The sequence below is a fragment of the Emydura macquarii genome, unplaced genomic scaffold (assembly GCF_026122565.2).
Source record: "Emydura macquarii macquarii isolate MOO-44397 ecotype Brisbane River unplaced genomic scaffold, CSIRO-AGI_Emac_v2 contig_450, whole genome shotgun sequence".
Classification (NCBI taxonomy): Eukaryota; Metazoa; Chordata; order Testudines; family Chelidae; genus Emydura; species Emydura macquarii.
Genome location: NW_027130587.1, coordinates 10,813,511 through 10,830,492, shown reverse-complemented (window position 1 = coordinate 10,830,492; position 16,982 = coordinate 10,813,511). Strand labels below are relative to the sequence as shown.

At 43.2% G+C, this 16,982-nt stretch overlaps 1 protein-coding gene across 2 annotated transcripts in view; it reads right to left on the bottom strand.

Annotated features, from left to right (window-relative positions):
- PITPNM3 (PITPNM family member 3) overlaps positions 1–16,759 on the bottom strand; it is a 315,040-nt gene extending 298,281 nt beyond the window's left edge. The window contains exon 1 of one of the 2 annotated variants that reach the window (XM_067537998.1): positions 16,560–16,759. The gene's annotated coding sequence lies outside the window, so the exon portion shown is untranslated. Of the gene's footprint in view, positions 1–11,647; positions 11,732–16,559 lie in introns of those variants that run through there. The other variant, XM_067538000.1, reaches the window with a different exon arrangement.
- Positions 16,760–16,982: the final 223 nt, after the last annotated feature.

Below are 16,982 nucleotides of genomic sequence, written 5' to 3'. Positions count from 1 at the left end.
TGAGACAAAGCCCCGAATATCAGGACTGTCCCGATTTTTATAGGGACAGTCCATCTAGTCACCTTACTTCTGACCCCACTTTTCATGATTCTGTCTATATCCTGTGAGTGAATGTGAGCAACAGGTAGACCCCTGAGTGGTGAAGTCTTTCTGCCTAGATTGCAACTGCAAACTACTGCTCTGTACTTCGGCAATAACAATCCTAAGGCTATGGCCAAATCCTAATTCAGTGCAGGGTCTTGGCTGCTCTGCCTCAGACATTGCCCTGCTCTCCCCATACGAGGCAGGCAGCTTGCAGCCTATCTGGAGAAATAAAACAGCAAGCACAGGGGATAAGCCCTGTCTCCCTGTGTGGCAAGCCCCCTGCTAGAGGGCTTTGCCGTCTCCCCGTTAGTGATGCCATCAAGAAGAGAACCAAAACTCACCCACACCTTTCAGCCCTCCCAGCAAATGAAAGAATTTTTTAGCTATCTTCCTGCCCAGGAAGAATGGCAGGGGCTGGCAGGTGAGGGGGGACAGCCAACAGATGCATATTGTTATTAAAGCATCATTCAGGGTGTCATTACTGAACATGGCCTTCGCAATAAGCAACGTGTGTTCACCAGAGTCTCTGCCCTCGGGAGCTCACAATGGAAAGGCACAGGCAGGTCCAATGCTGGCGAGTTGTTTGGAAAGTCCAAAAGCAACTGACCGAGTTAGTATCGGTACAAAGCCTGTAGGTGCAAAACAAAATGTGTGATCCGTTCCGGGCAGTAGCAAAATGATCACACAGTAAGTGACAATAAATACCACTGAGATCAATATTTAAAAGCCCAGAGAGGGGTAGAGTGACTTGTCTAATGATCAGAAGGCAGAGTTGGGAAATAGACATGCCCCAGGAATTCTCAACCCCAGATTCCTGACTAAGCTAAGCCTGCAGTTTACCTTCATTCACCGATTGGTTGTAGTTATAGTGCTCAACTGAAAGGTTGGCCCACAGCCCCCGTTGCCCCTCTGCTGTTTTGCTTGAAGTCCTGGTTAAGAGACCTGACCAAATAATTATTTCCTGAGGACATTACAGCATCACTATGCCACAGGCTGAAATAATCCTAAAAGACAAACTGTAGACAAGCAGATGGACCTGGGGGCCAGGTTACTAGCAGAAAAGGGGAGTGGTACTCAGATAAGTAGCTAGTGACAAGCTCCGTGCCAATGCTAACTTTGGAAGGTAAGTAAGTAACTTCAAGGCTTCAGCCTTGAACCAGTTTAAACACACATCACCTGGTAGGGAAGAGGGCTTCAGTAATTGACAGGCTAGCTCTTGAGGGTAATATCTGACCAGAACAGGCAGTACTAGACCAGCACCAGTTAAACAGGGAAAAGGAACAAAAATAAAGTGTAAATCACTGGCTGATTTTAACAAGTGCTTGAAAGCGCATTAAGCTGCTGCCGGATAATCATGCACGACAAATCTGTTTACTGGAATGGTCATTTTATCATAAAGATTATCATGAAGGCAGACAGCAGCATGCAAAAAAATATGGGCCAGAGTGATAGTTCTCTTCCTTCCTTTCACAAAGAGCAAGCAATAACACCATGTTTTGCCTTCTGAAGTCTGCAGAGTGGCCTGGGTGTAAGCAAAGGCAGAATTTGACCCTCTGCCTTCCAGTTTTACCCCACCACCTTTAATCCAGAAAAACTCACTGGGTGACATGCATCCCCGTGTAGAAAGCCAGCACAAAAAAATCTATGCTCCACTTTAGCCCTGTTTTGTGGGACTTATTTCCACTATTGGTTGAAGTCTGGGGAAGTCTCTACTGCAGGCTAGGCCTTAGTCTGCTTGAATAGTTTTTGATCCTCCCCTAATTCTGCTGATTAGCAGCTTTTTATTATTCAATTTTATCCCATATTTTTTAATCTCTCCTTTAATTTACTTGTGCATCAACTTTTCATTATACATCAGGAGTTAAGCATACTAGCCTCTCTCCAGCTGAGCCCTTCACACAAAGGTGAGGATAATTTAGTATCCTGCCATGGGCTATGTTCTCTTAGAAAACTTAGAAGGCTCAAAGAAGTTTGTTTAAAATAAAAAACAGAACAAAATTTACCTCAAACCCCCCCCCCCCCCCCGCCTCCATTCCACCCCTAAGAAAATGGATCAAAATTATTACTACTCACATGAAGTGTAACTGTCCCATCAAATGGTCTGGCTCATATGTGGTAAGAGTAGTAATGGCATTACTGAATTCATATATCTATTGATTTCCTGTAAGGGACTCCTCCAGATCCATCCTCATCCATACACAAGATCATTTGCTGACTGAACAGCAGTGGATATGTTGCTGATAATTTGCACTTCTACAAATGAAAATCCAGTCCATCTCAAAGGTAGATGGGGAAAGTGGTGCACTGAAAAGCTAAAGTGAGTCACTCAGTGAGTAAGAGTCCAGGTTTCCTGACTTCCAATCCTGTTCCCTAGCCACTGGACCATACTACCATCCAGTTCATGTATATATGCTGCTGTTTTTACTTTGTAACCAGTTTGTTAGATCATTGTCTTAAGAGGAGATTTGATAGGTTCTACGATTTTGAACCTGAACCTGAGCTGTTCAGTGTACCCGACTTCTGCTTTTTTCCTGCTCACTTGGTTTCACTAAGAGAGAGAACTTGTCTGGAAAACTCTTTTACTGAACAATGCAGAGCAGCTCATGCACAGAAACAAAACAATGCATCTGTTTACATAAGATGTCTGTCTGATGTGTCTACAAAAAAAAAAAACAAGATTGAAACAATAGAATCTCATTGGGGACAAGGTTTCTACAGGATATTTTCCTCTTGGCAAACATAAATGCGGAATTGTAACAGTCCTATCCTAAGTGAAAATTACAAGAGATGCCTCTAATTTGGTGGTAATCTCACCTCTATTCTCAGCGAAAGATACAGGGTTTGGGTAAAGTTGTCAAAAGTGCCTAAGTGACTTTGACTAATTATATTACTACCTAACTCTTTAATTAATGCTTCTCATCCATAAAGCTAAGGTATATTACAAGGGAGGTAAGTATCATTATACCCATTTTATAGACAGGGAAACTGAGGCAAAGTGACTTCAGCCAGGAATAGAACCCAGGTTTCCTGAGGCCCACCCAGTTCTCTATCCAATATGCTGTACTGCTCCTCTCACTGAAGGTCAATGGGACTTAGGCTCTTATGTCACTGAAGCACTTTTGAAAATTTCCCCCTTTATCTATATTCATAGTTGCAGGGGTTTAACTTTAAATCAATCCCTTATTAAATTAAACTAATCCAGACAAATTAAAATCAGGAAGCATCCACACAGGGTTTTGTATCAATTTGTCCATATTGGTTTAGAAACATACTTTTAGTTAAACTGATGCAATTTTGACTATAGACAAGGCCACAGGAAAGATTGTTAGGAAGATTTCTCAACTGGGAAATCCCACTGAATGCATCACCAATGTGCATAAAGGCTGTATTTTGCAGTGGCTTTCACTTTTCCCCTCCTTGGATCCAATCAGCATGGGATAGATGCTTGTTCAAAATAAGGTCCTGGATTTTTATGGCATTATTTAAAGAGGAACTAGGAAGGAATAAGCCCTCTGATGATGCATAAATAATCCTGGATGAGGGATCGTATAAATTTGGCTTCAGTTGTTCACACACAAACCCAAATGTGTCAGTTTCTTGTAACATATTTTCATGCTTAACAATGGTCCTACCTTGTGCTAGACACGATGATTATCAAATGTCTCACCAACGTGCATGCCTGTGCAGTCAGGTTAACTGCAGACCTTGAGAGGAAAGAATTTAAATTGTATTCCATTAACTAATCAAGGCAGGAAGCAAATGGCCACAAGCCTGTGACAACATGAAGCTCTGAAGTCTTGGTTCTTTGTTGCAAAAGCAGTCTGTTTGAATGCCAGGGTGAGCTCCAGAGATCACAACTAAATCCTTTCAATAAAAGGATGCATACAGCTTTTTCCACCATATGTTATTAATAAGATAAGGGATGAACCGCAGAGCTGAATAGGAAAGGCATGGCAAATTAATAACGTAATCAAAAAATGAAGCAATCTTGGAAGACTTTGCTTTGGGTCAGACAGTCGCCTTTAAAGCCACTTCCATGTCCTGAGGACATGGTGAGAGAGAGAATGGGACTAGAAACACATGCCTTCATACTGGTGACTCCGTAAGTCCTCTCCCCAACATGTCGAGGAAGCTCCTGTTTAGATAAGCTTCTCCCCCAGATCACATTCCATAGTCTTAGTGAGTTTTCAAATGTCACAAATGACATGAATTAAAGCCTGCCTAAGGAACGGTTTGCACTCCTACACCTGCAGGAAAGTTTCTGTGCAGTTGGCAGGGCTGCCTTCCAGAGAAGATCTACAACACCTCCCAGAACCACGTGGCTCAAAGGAAAGGATACTGCCTGCTGAGTTTCTACTAACACTACTTCCAGCAGCATTCGAGTGCTCTCTGCCTGGAATTCTCCTACCCAGATATTGACCCAACTATCTTCAGCTGATGTACACGTTGCCTGGGGTGTTGGGTGTGAATTTCAGTAGCCAGTGAAGTGATTTTTTTTTTTTTTTTTAAATAAAACTGAATCCAGCTGAAGCCTGACTTCTTCGCCGTTATGCCTGCTGACACCATGGCCGAGTTTGGCCCATGACTGTAAATGGCTTGGGAATCCCATTTTGTGCCCTTCCCCTCTTGTTGAAGGTGACCATTAAAGCCTTAAGCAAACAGCCTCATGCACAGCAAAAGGTAGGAGCTGTGAATTATGGCAGTGACCATGGGATCCAGGCTTGCATTCAGATGGGTCCAAGCAGGGCACTGCCAGAATTTACAGAGACAAGGGCAAGAGGATGAAGCAGCCCCTCTTCCAGTAGCTCCATCCTCCCACGGCTACCCCTGGATGGCATTACCTCAGCTCAGAGGCTAGCCTCCCTAAGACAGGTTCCCAGCTCATCCAACCAGCCACAATGGCCCACACTCCCTCCTCCTGCATCAGCAGGAAGAGGAGCAGTTTTCCTGGGCTCTGGAGTTAATGGTGTGGCCAAAGGGCCCATAGCAGACCCAAGACTCAGACCCAGAGGGACCAGCTTTAGGCAACACAGTGTTAAATCACTCCAGAGGCGATTTGTATTTATAGATCACCCATGACCACATAACAGGACATCAAAAAAGCTGAAAATACTACTTAGAATAATGTCTGCCCAGGGTCCCAGAGGAGAGCCGCTGCTCTGCCAATGGAAAAGGAATGAAAACTAAGCTGCATAGATGGGGCTGGTGAACAACAGACGGCAAAACAGTCAGAGAGGGACCGACTCAAAGATCTTACACCGACCCGTGGGCGCTACAGCCCAAGTCTCTGTGAGGGAGCGTCTGGGGGAGGCCAGAGGCATGGCTGTGTTGTTGCTAGTTCTGGCTATTCCGAGCATCTGGAAAGGCCTCAGGTAAATCATAAGTTCAGAAGCTGCACTAACTTATGCCTAGAGTCAACCAGCCCTAGAGCTGTGGAGCAGGAAGCATGGTGTAAAGCGCCCACCAGGTCTCACACCAAATACTGTGCGGTCAGCCTGGAGAAGAACCAGGGTCTCTCTTTTTTTTTTTTTAATTTTTAAAACCAAAGTCAATTTTTATGGCCACAAGGGACCTCCATGCTCACTTTGTGTAACCTCCTGCATAACACAGGCCAGAGAATTCTATTGCCTGAGTGGAGAAATGAAATCTCCCACTAATGGGCCAATCCAGCTGTCCTTCCCTAGGGGAAAATGTCCCATTAACTTCAGCTGAATACAACGTCAATGATAATTTTGTAGGAGCAAGAGCTGGAGTAGGCTCTTAACCACATCCTCACCAAGGAGTCCTCCATATTCTTTAAGCTGAAGGATGCTGCCTCTGACACATCTTGCAATCTAAAGAGAAGAGGCAAATGGGCCTTATAGTCCCTGGCCTAACATAATGTATCTATGTGGAGCAATTATGTTCCCACTTAATTAGATGGCAAAGTGCCCGTTGACTTCAGCAAGAACAGGAGCAGGCTCATGCTTATCAGTAATACTATCAGTCTTGAAAGCTTTCTCAAGGTGTATGATGTATGCAAGAGAGAATGGTACTCATCCAATTGCAGAGACTTCCAGGGACTGGAAATAAAATAAAAATGGGTGAAGGGAGAGTTGGAATAATAATGAAATCCAAAGATCTAAGTGGGGCCTTGTGAATCATCAACTGTAGCTTGAATTCTGTTGTTGCCATGTGAGTTTGCTGCAGAATCCTTATATTTTAATCAGGATTGTGGTTTTCCTCTGCATCATTTACAAATGCACCTGGGTCCCTTCTATTCTCTGCCTGTGGCACATAATGGTCTAATCTCCTGTGGGCTGTAACATTTTGGTCTCATTTTAGTGGTTGGGTTTAGCATGCAGGTGCTGGTGGCCTGTGATATACAGGAGGTCAGACTGGATGATCTAGTAATCCCTGCGGGCCTTAAACTCAATGACTAAATCCTTAATGAAAATAAGTGAGGGATTTGCACAATGTAAAGAAAAGAAGAGTCCCCACTTCCAAAAGAAAAGAGAGGAACAGGCTCAGCTCAGGAAGGACCACTGGTCCTCAGGAACAAACAGGATCATACCACAAACCTGCCCCAAACCTTAAAAGAACATCCATAACCTATGTGTTTATAGTCAGGACCTTCTTTTATGTGGGAGTCCCACAGAGGTTTTGAAGAGCCCAGTCTTCCGTTCAGACCAGGACAGCAAGGACAACTTAAACATGCTAAGAAATTGCTGGGAAGACCCATTCTGGATGCCCTTTTGAAAAGGAAGAAGCCATAGAGAAAACACTTGGCAGAAACTTTGCTCTAGAACAATCTTGTCAACCCCAAGGCTCCAAAAAATTCACGAATCAGGGTGTCCTCTCCCCCCTCTCCAAAAAGTGTGTTTGAAGTCTCAGGATTTTTAACCCAAATATTGCACTTCTTATTTGGTTTTTGACCCTTTCAAGAGGGCTAGAAACATCTGGGTGGGGTTTGGTTTTGTTTTTTTTAAATGAAAGCTGAAATTTTCAAGGTAAGAAAGGCTCCCCTGTTGGAATCATAAACAACAACAAAAAGCCAAGTATTGTGAGTCTCACTATGAACTCCAGAGTGTTGGCAATGCTGTAAACAAAAATTAAAAAAAGACACTGATCACAGATCTAAATTATAGCTAATGTATAGAAAATCCAGCAACATTAATCAATACCTACACCAATTAAAAATAAAAACAGAGACCCAAACCTCTGGAGCAACTTACAGATGTTTGCTTTTACAGCCAGCCAGTCTGATGTTTCTCATCGACATCTTTCAGTAAGGAACAGCTCCAGTTTCCCTTCCCCCTTGTGATAAAGTATAACTTGGATACCATAATCTCCAATATTAGTGCCATTAGTTCTGCTTTATCAAGCCCTTTCTGACTTTTCCATTAAGAGAGAGGAAGACAAAGATAAACGGCAGAGCCCCTAGATTTCACTTAATGAACCTAGGGCATCTATTCTTTCCACCTGGCAAAGCCTGACAGCTTCCCAATGTTATTTTCTGTGAAGGCAGCCTGATTTTCCAAAACATTGTTTTAGTGCCTAAAAGCGTTGCTAGGAAGCCTTCTTTCTGGAGCTGGTGTGTGTGTCCATAATAAAGTGGTATGTTGGGAAAGATCAGTGACAGAAAAGATCATAAAAAGTACATGCAGAGTCATTTCAGAAAAACAGAAAGATCAACCCTAAATCCTTGCTGCTGATCAGAGGAAGCTAGTTAATATTTCACAGGTCTGATTACAGGAGGGAAAGAATAAAATGCCAAAGGAATAGTCAGGTGGTCTGACCTTCTGGGTACTTTACACATTAGGCTATTCAGTCTTTTAAAAATGGATATGCTGCAGAGAAAGAGTTGTGGTTGAGATTTTCCCAAAGCACCTAAATCCTGCTGAGAGTTAATGGTTTTGAAAATCATCTTCCAGATGAATTGTGAATGTAAGTGGTTAGCTCAGAGGGGATTGTTCATTGGATGAATTTCACCTTTGTTTTTCCGATCTGTAACTTATCCCCAAATACCTGATGAAATTCTTAAGTTCATTCATAATTTGAAAAATGTCTTACGTAAACAATTCTTGGTTTGGTGGTCATTTGCAAGTTACAAACATTCTCCATTCATAATGTGTTGGTTTCTATCCCATGCTAAAGAATTCAATAGGATGGTTCAGAAAAGCTCATTCTCATAATTCATGAAAGGCAGGTTGGTCTAATGCAATGTTTCTCAACGTTTCTGATAACAGGGACCAGCTTGCTCCCTTCCTGAACTGTGTCAGGGAGATCTCAGGGACCAGCGCTGGTCCACAGACTAGTCAATGAGAAACACTGGTCTAGTGGCTAGAGAAATAGACTGGATCTCAGGAGATCCAGATTCTATTCCCAATTCTGTTGCTGGTTCGCTGGGTAAACTTGGGCAAACTGAGTCACCTCCTTGTGCCTCAGTTTCTTCAGATGTAAAATGGGTATAACGATACTTTCCTCCTTTCTAATGCACTTTGAGATCTAAGGATGAAAACCGATGTGTAAAAGCCAGGTATTATTAAATCCCACAAGATTTTTCAGTAATTTCTATAGACATTTATTGGTTTCACCCTATTATATTCTAAGGACTTTTTTTCTTGGTGAGGGAGAATTTATCAACCCCCTAACTCATTCACACTCCCCTCCTAATAATATGTAATTATCATTGTAACACTTGTACACTGAGCACACTGGAGGAAGATCACATCCTGTACTTATCTTTTTATCAGGCAGCTTTGATTCCTAGTTTACTTACAGGCTCCTTTCACATTCTTGGGAAGTATTTAGGGTTAATGGTTATTTGAATACCTATTCTGTTCATCTTTGGGAAGGAAGTAAAAAATGCATAGCTATAGCTATGGGCACAATCAAAGAGAGCTATGCAAGGGAGAGGAAAAATCTCTCTGTTAATTAAAAACTTCCCCGGATGCCAACACTGATGTAACAGGCTGTGTGGGTTTTGAGGACGTTAGCATTCTAGCTGCAGAATTCTGCCTAAGTATGCTGTAATTTGTAAAGTAAATTGTCTAGAGGGTCTGTTAAACAAGCTGATGCAATAGTGCAGCAGAGATACAATTAAGACATAATTAATGACTCAGCTTTCTCAGAGACCCCATTGTAATTTTAGTAGCTTCCTCAATGCCATTAGAGGGTGTAGATTAGGAGTGGCATGTAAGTGTCCTTCCCACTGACTGGGCATGGCCAGTGGTACACCACTCCCATGGAGAGGGGTTGGGGGGTAAGCACATAGCAGGAAGCACTACTGAGGAGGAGATGAAAGTGACCAAAGCAGCAGCTAGCTGAGAAGCAAAACTAAAAAACAAACAACTGTAACTGAAAGACAATAAGGCTTAGCACTTACCTAGCCCTTTTAGTCTTCAAAGCACTTTACAGACATCAGCTAATCCTCATGATATGCCTGTGGAGCAGGTAAAGCAATCCTGTTCCCATTTACAGAAGGGGAAATTGGGGAAGGGAGATTAAGAGTCTGTCTTTTTGTGCAATGCCTCGCACAGTGAAGTCCTGGTCCATGACTGAGATGCCTCAGCACTACAGTAATACAAATAAGTCATCATTTTCCAAAACCACAGAAGGAAGTGAAAGGTAGGGATGGTATTCAGGAGACCCTGGCCATCAGACCCGCACTCAGAACACTCTGCCACACTCGGAGAGGGAAGTAATGTAATGTAGAAGAGCACGTTAAGAATCCATATCAGATGGTCACAGGATGGCAATTCACTTTCAGCCAGGGTGAAATTCAGCCCCGGGCAGGTTGTCAGTACAAGGCCTATGAACCACGTAAATTGTCAAAATAAGGCTTCAACGCTGCATAGGCCTCATGCTGGTCCACTGAGCAGGGGCGAATTTTATCGCTAGTGTATTTCATCTTGAAGGATCCCAAAGCACTTTACTGATCAATGCTAAATGGTAAAGCTAGATGGTTATAGAACCAGCTCTGTAATACTGATAATGAGAGACACATTAGCACACTAGTATTACCAACTACAAACATTCAAAAATCATGAACGAGGCCCCCGAAAACTCATGAAATTGGCTTAAAACTTGCAAGATTTAAAAAAAATTAAAATTTGCAGAGGGATTATATGTGCCTCCTTGGTTTTGACCCTTTAGGAGTCACATGAGAAAAGTGTGACAAAGTCCTGGGGTCAGTGGATTGTCAGAGGCAGCAGCTTTGGAAATTTCCTTCTAGCCCCTTGCCAAACCTCAAGTTTTGCTGACTTTCAGCACACAGTGACTCTGTTTGGTCACAGTATTTGTTGATGTTTGGAGAGTTCCTGCACAGCTTCTCTTGTGGTCAGTTGTGGTAGTGTAGAGAGAGAAGTCATTCATGCTGTCTCATGGGCAGCGTAATCTGTCGCTTAATGTACAGATGACATTCTGATGGGCGCATTGAGGAAAAAAGCAAATCTGCTGTGCACTTCTTACTCAGCAGAGATGTGCTGATTGATAAATCCTGCCTCAGGGTTTGTGCCACGTTAACATGCTGGGTCTGGGATTGGAGGGCAGACCTTCACTAGTCTTACACTGCTAATTATGCACAGGCATTGATGCATAATCCATCTTGGCAGCAGATTGCAGAAAACTCTCTTAGAGTTAGTGTCTCCACTTCTCACATTGCTCTTATCAGATGTCCTTCTGGCCGGCCACGTTCATTTGTTCTCAAGTAACATATGCTGGATTGCCAAGACGTGGATTCGATCAAAATGGGCCCGGCCCCACTGCTATTTGAACATTTAAGTTGTATTAGAGGACCTTCTGCCCTCCCCCCCAAAAGACTGCAGCACAAGAATCTCTTACACAAGCATCATAACTGCCTCAGGCTTTGATCCCATTTTGGCTAACATCAATGGGAGTTTTGTCATTGCCTTCAAAGGGAGCAAATCAGGGTGCTGTGAATGTATTCTCCCTGCTCTTTCGTAAGCACTTTGACTTGCCTATTGAAAATGGAATCTGTCGGGTGCTTTCAAGCAATGCCCACCCCTCTCTTCTCTGCTGCCACAACCCTATTCCAGGGCAGATCCCATGAGAAGCTAAGTGCCACCAACTCTCACTGGAACCTCTAGAGCCTGTCCCTGTACTTCATGCACATCCAACCTCCTAATCTCCCACACACACACCCCTGCCGAATTGATTGGTCTCCAGGAATTTCTGACCCAGGTTCAGTTCTAGTCTGAATCACTTGTTCTAGGGTGTTCTTGCAGGGAGTACTAAGATACAAAGATAGGTGCCCAGGACAGCTAGATTTATTGACTTGTTACATTGGTGCCTAACGGTGCTAGGTGCATTGTCAAAACAAAGTCCCTACCCCAAAGATCTTGCAAGCAAGAGCCACCATACAGACAAGCATTGGGATAGGACACCACCAACACGAGTGGTGAAATCTAGCAAAGGAATCAAGTGTGTGCCAGCGGCTTGGGCTTCTTGTATGGTTTGCATAGTTCTTTGGAGAGTTTTCATCTGGCCCTCTCTATGAACCAATTTCAGGACATTAGAAGATCAGATTCAACCCAAGTCTCAAGCAGTTTATAAAGAATACCTTCTCTAGGGCATCTTGGCTCTGAATCATTTTCTTCTCCTTCCCAGCACCATTTTAACGGTGCTATTTGTATTTAGTTAATACTGCAGATTTTTGCTCCATGTCAACTCAAGAAGGGATGCAGACAGCTCTGCCAGTTTAAGAAAAAGCAGCCAGGGTATGGATTTTTAAGAGTTTTACTAATAATCAGCATTGCTGGCACCATCTGCTACTGATCTAATCAAGGTTACCTGTAAATTGTGCTTTTGCAGTATGGTTAGTATTGTTAGACTGCTAACAATAGCCATTGTCTTAAAGAAAAAAAAATCATATTCTTTTAAATAAAGTTATACTGCACCATACCAGTTCCAAGAGCCTTGTTTATCTCAGCTCTGTATATTCAAGTCAGTTGCAGCAGAGAGAGAAAAAAAACTCATCAGGCCTGCTTAGTATTAAATCAATTAATGCTAGTTAATGTCTTTATTCAAAACAAATCTTTTAATTGGGAAAAGAAATAACAGACAATTTGGAAAGTGTGACCTCTGTCACTGGATTTCAGCAACTTTCGAAAGCCCAAGAGAGAATAGGAAGAAAAAAAAATCCACAGCAAACACCTCAATTGTTAATTAATACTGTTCAAGCTGTCCATATTCACACATCACAAAAATAAATCCAAACTGCTTTCTTCTCTCTATGCTTCCACTTCATAGACTGGCAGAAACCAAGAGTTGCAACCCTCTAAGGTGCCAAGCACCCTCCACTCTCACTAAAATACAGGAACTGGTCCTCACCAAGAACATATTGAAGTGATTAGGGCTCTGATTTTGCAAACACATTCTTACTTAACTTGAAGCATGTGTGTAATGCCATTGCTGAACACCAGGGGAGGGAAAAGAATGTTGATACATTAAGAGAAATAAGTGTAAAGAATATGCATTACTAAGACCCAAATGGGAAATTAAAGCAAGCAGGAACTCCTTGATTTCCAGTTCAAGGATGTTATTAAAATGTCTTGGCCTCTTATTTCACTTATTAAGTGAAGCCTGAGCCAAACTCCAATGAAGACAGTGGAAGTGATAAGCAAAAAAGGAGTTGTAATTTTGTTTCACAACTCTGTGTCTCTGTTTATAAATTTTATGCGGGATTAATAGTAAGAAAACAGCACCTGATGCACTGATTGGTTTGATAAGGTTAACTTTACCAGTTACATAGACTCATAGATACAATGTCTTGTAGAAAAGGCATTTAGCTACAGTAGTAAAATGATAAGCAGTCTGTCAGTGCTATCTGCATTTCATTTGGGAAGTGGACTTCAAATGCATTTTGATTTGCTTTTGAGATAAATCTTCACTAACCACATAACCAAGTGTCTCAAGATTCAGAGCTGCTGAAGAACACTATGCAAAAAGCAGCAACCTACTAGAATTATGGGGACATATTACTAGAGGCACTACACTACATGATTCAAATCCGAGAATTATTTTTCCTCTCATTCCTCCTGTGACTTTCCAAAACATTTTTTTATTTAAATTGCAATCTGGGATTTGAACATGGTGTGTTATTTCAGTGAGTAATACTATAGACAGCAGTTAGCTAGAGAGCAGATTAAGCAAAGTATAGCGCCTGAGTTATCTCCAGGTATCTTCCACAGTTTTACTGAGTACAGGAAGATTGGCCGACATCCTCAAAAGGTATTACGGCTCCTAAATCAAAGGAAGTTAGGAGCCTCAATACCTTTGAAGATCTGGTCCATAGTAAGAAGTAGCGAACACAAGACAGTGAATCTTCCCTTAAGAATATTGCACCTCTTATTGAAATCAGTGGTATTTATTTGTATTTTGCAACAGCAGCATCTCTAGTTTCTGTTCCTAACCCTGCCACTGTCTGTGCGTGACCTTGGGCAAGTCATCAATTTATGTGCCTCAGTTTCCCCCATTTGTCAAACAGCTCCAATAATAATTCCTCAGCTCTGGGATATGTTGTATGTCTTAGCATCAAGCAGTTGGCTGTTCCCGGAGGCAGGGCACTATACAAATACTCTAAATGATCCTCTGTTGAGGACAAGAGGCAATGAAGGAGGATGGCCTTGTGGCTGAGGCAGTGGATTGGGACTCAGGAGAGTTGGGGTCAGCTCTTCGCTCTGCAACAGACTTCCTGAGTGACCTTGCCCAAGGTCACTTTAATCTCTCTGCCTCAGTTCCCCCATCTGTAGATTTCCCTGGGTTGGCCTTTTCTATTTCAACTGTGAGCAGTTTGGGGAAGAGTGTCTCTTTCTAGGTGTTTGTACAGTGCCTAGCACAGAGGGCTACTAAAGTGCTAATGGAACACAAATAATGGACAATATGTGGAACTATTCTTCCTGTTCTAAGGGCAGCCTGTGAGCAGAACTAATGGCAGGAAGAGGTGAAGAATCCCGTTGAAACTGTACATACATTTGCTGCCTAATCACAATCCTTTCACTTGGAACTGGAGATCCCAGCACCACTGTCAGCCCAAACCTACCTATTTTCTTTTGGCTAAATCTGGCCAAGTTCTCCCTCCTTCAAGGTTTAATTTCCTAATTAGATCCTGCACAGATTACTCAGCTCATGCAGCCAGTTCCATATCTGAATGCTCCCCAAACGGATGACTAATGCATCAACTCCTACAAGATTTATAAAAGAGAATTGACTCCATTTATTAAAGATGCACTGGATTATGTTCTCAATGACAGAATACTCCCAGGAGCCTGGCACTCAGCAAGCAGCTCAGCGATTCCACACTGAGGAAACATCCCACAGTGACTACTCTTGACATACCAAATCACTGTTCAGTATCACTGAGAAGATGGCAAAGGCCATACTTCAACTTCCTGAGGCAGAGAGGCGAGGAATGGGAAACTCCAGGAGGCTCTTTCTGGAGTTTTTTTAAATCAGTATTCCTTCGTGTATGCTTGCAAGAAAAGGGGAGGGGGGAGAGCAGGATGGCGGCTGGAGAACATATCCTCCAAATCCCATGGATCTCACGGGGAGATCGCGCTCCCACCTCTTTACATACTGGCATCTTCTGCGGCACATCCCAGCCTTCTCCGTCCATCTAGGTGGCCTGGTTCCCAAAGGAGACGTGCCATCATTGACGCTCATGCCCTCTAGCTGCATAACACACTCCTCTCTGAAGGGACCGCAGGGATGACGTAGAAGTGAATGCTACTTCTGATTCCCAAGCAGACGTGCCACAGACAGCAACTACACCCTAGCCTCACTCCAGCAACGTGCAGGGAGGTGGTGGTGAGGTTCCAGTGGCTTCTGGGGAAGCAGAGGAAGACATATCCCAGAGATCCCACCTCCTTGGTTTCTTATTTCCTTTCTCTGCCCACAAAGCGAGCAGGAACCTCTAAATTACTGGCGAAGAGACTAGTACATCATGCTAACACTGATGCAAAGATTCAGGATCATCAAGGTAGAGGTAGTTCCATCTCTCTCTCCCTTTATGTAAAGCCCCTGTCAGGAATGAAACAGCAGCAGTTCCAGTGGAAGAGGAGGAAGTAGTTTTTGATAAGGAAAAAGAGAAACTCTCCCCCTTTCAAATGTTCATGGGTGTTTAGCACTTGAGAGATATTCTGGCTTGACAGCCATAGAGACAGGTGTTCTGTGCTCACAGGACAGGGACAATGGCATGGCAAGCTTCCCTCACGCGGCCTTGGCCACGTGCCGCCAACTGAGCTGAGCAGACCACGTCTCTGGTGAGTTCAGTTGCCACGCCCACCCAGCCCAGTCCACACGATTATTCCAGTACTTGTCCATTAAGACCACGGGGTGGGGATGAGAGTCTTGGTCTTTTCATATAGGCTGTAAAACAGCCACCAGGGGGTAATATTCAGTCACTGCCAGAGCCAACAGATTCCCAGTTCATATACAGCCCATAATAAAAAGAGTATTTCATTACTAATCCACTCTGGAAAGACTCCTAGAATTACAGGAAAAACACAAAAATGTAAAGGCTTATTGGCTTCCTAGGCAACCACTTCCCTAAAAGTTAGGCTGGTTTCTCTCACCAGCACCAACTGATCGAAGTTATGTCCCTTCCTTGCTTCCGTCTCCCAACAACCCTCATTGCTTCCTGACTCTGACACACACAGATTGAATAAACATGATTCATGCGCCTCAGACAGACAGCCACCCGAATCTAGAAAAGAGGAGGATCACGATAAAGCAATTCAGACCAGTTAGTATGTACCAGAATGAGCCTTTAGCTAGAACATCTCCTTCCCAAGCCCTGTCAAACATATACAGAATCTTGGATTTACATTTGGAAACAAGGGAAGTGTAACAAGCTCTGTTGTTGGCTAGAAACTGAATTATGGGGGAAAAAAGGGGAAGGAAAAAAAAAAGAGCCTATTTTGAAATGGAGAGTAAGGGGTTCAAGACCAAGATGTTCAAAGATGCTGAGGGGATTTAGATAGTTCTCTCCCCTGAAGTTAATGGGAATCCAAAAATCTAACAGGCAGCTTTGAAAGCATCCCCCCTGACACTCCAACTCCAGTAAAGTTACAGGTGCTCAGGATCAGGCCCTTCACACAGCAGGTATTTAGCCGCTATTGTTATTCCCAGGGCATCCGATTAACACAGAGTCACTAATGAAAAACTAATCTAGGTTATTACACAAACCCAGAGACATGCTCCCCTCTGTGTTAATAGGCTGGCTGTAAAAGGTTTCAGACTGGTTACACTTCTTTTTGTATTCTCTTTTCTTACATCCTGCTCCCCTTAATTTATTTTGCCAACGATTTTTAGTCAAGTCTTTCCTCCACCATAAGCAGCACTATCAGAGTACATCCAGTGGTGGGCTGGCCCCTTCCACAAGGTGCCGCTACACTAATATTTAACATGGGCTATATCTCAGCCAGCCCATGGGATTGATTGTTCATAGAACTAGAGCTGTAACTGGCACATACCCTGTTTTCCATATCAGGTCAGGCGAGCAGGCAGCTTTCCCAGCTCTCAGACAAAACAAACAAGTAAAAGCAAAGGCTTCTCATTGCCAAGGGTTTAAACTGAAAACTCAAAAAGGGCCCAAGGTCTCTAAACAAAGTCAATACATGGATGGTTTTGTACAGTCCACACACTGGTAATTCACAAAAGCAGCTTTGCCCCAGCTTACTTTCTCCCTCAAAAAAGTCTAACTCCTACTGCACACTAAGCCTTTGAACGTGACAAATTTACTCCAGCCGGCCCCAGCCTGATCTCTGATGGACTGATCCATCCATCAGTGAGAGCATGCAGCTGTGATCCTTCTAGTCCTTGGCGGGAGTTAACCCTCTCTCTGCCAGCCTCCAGATAAGAATTTATACACCGTGACATCCTCTGCAAATCCTAAA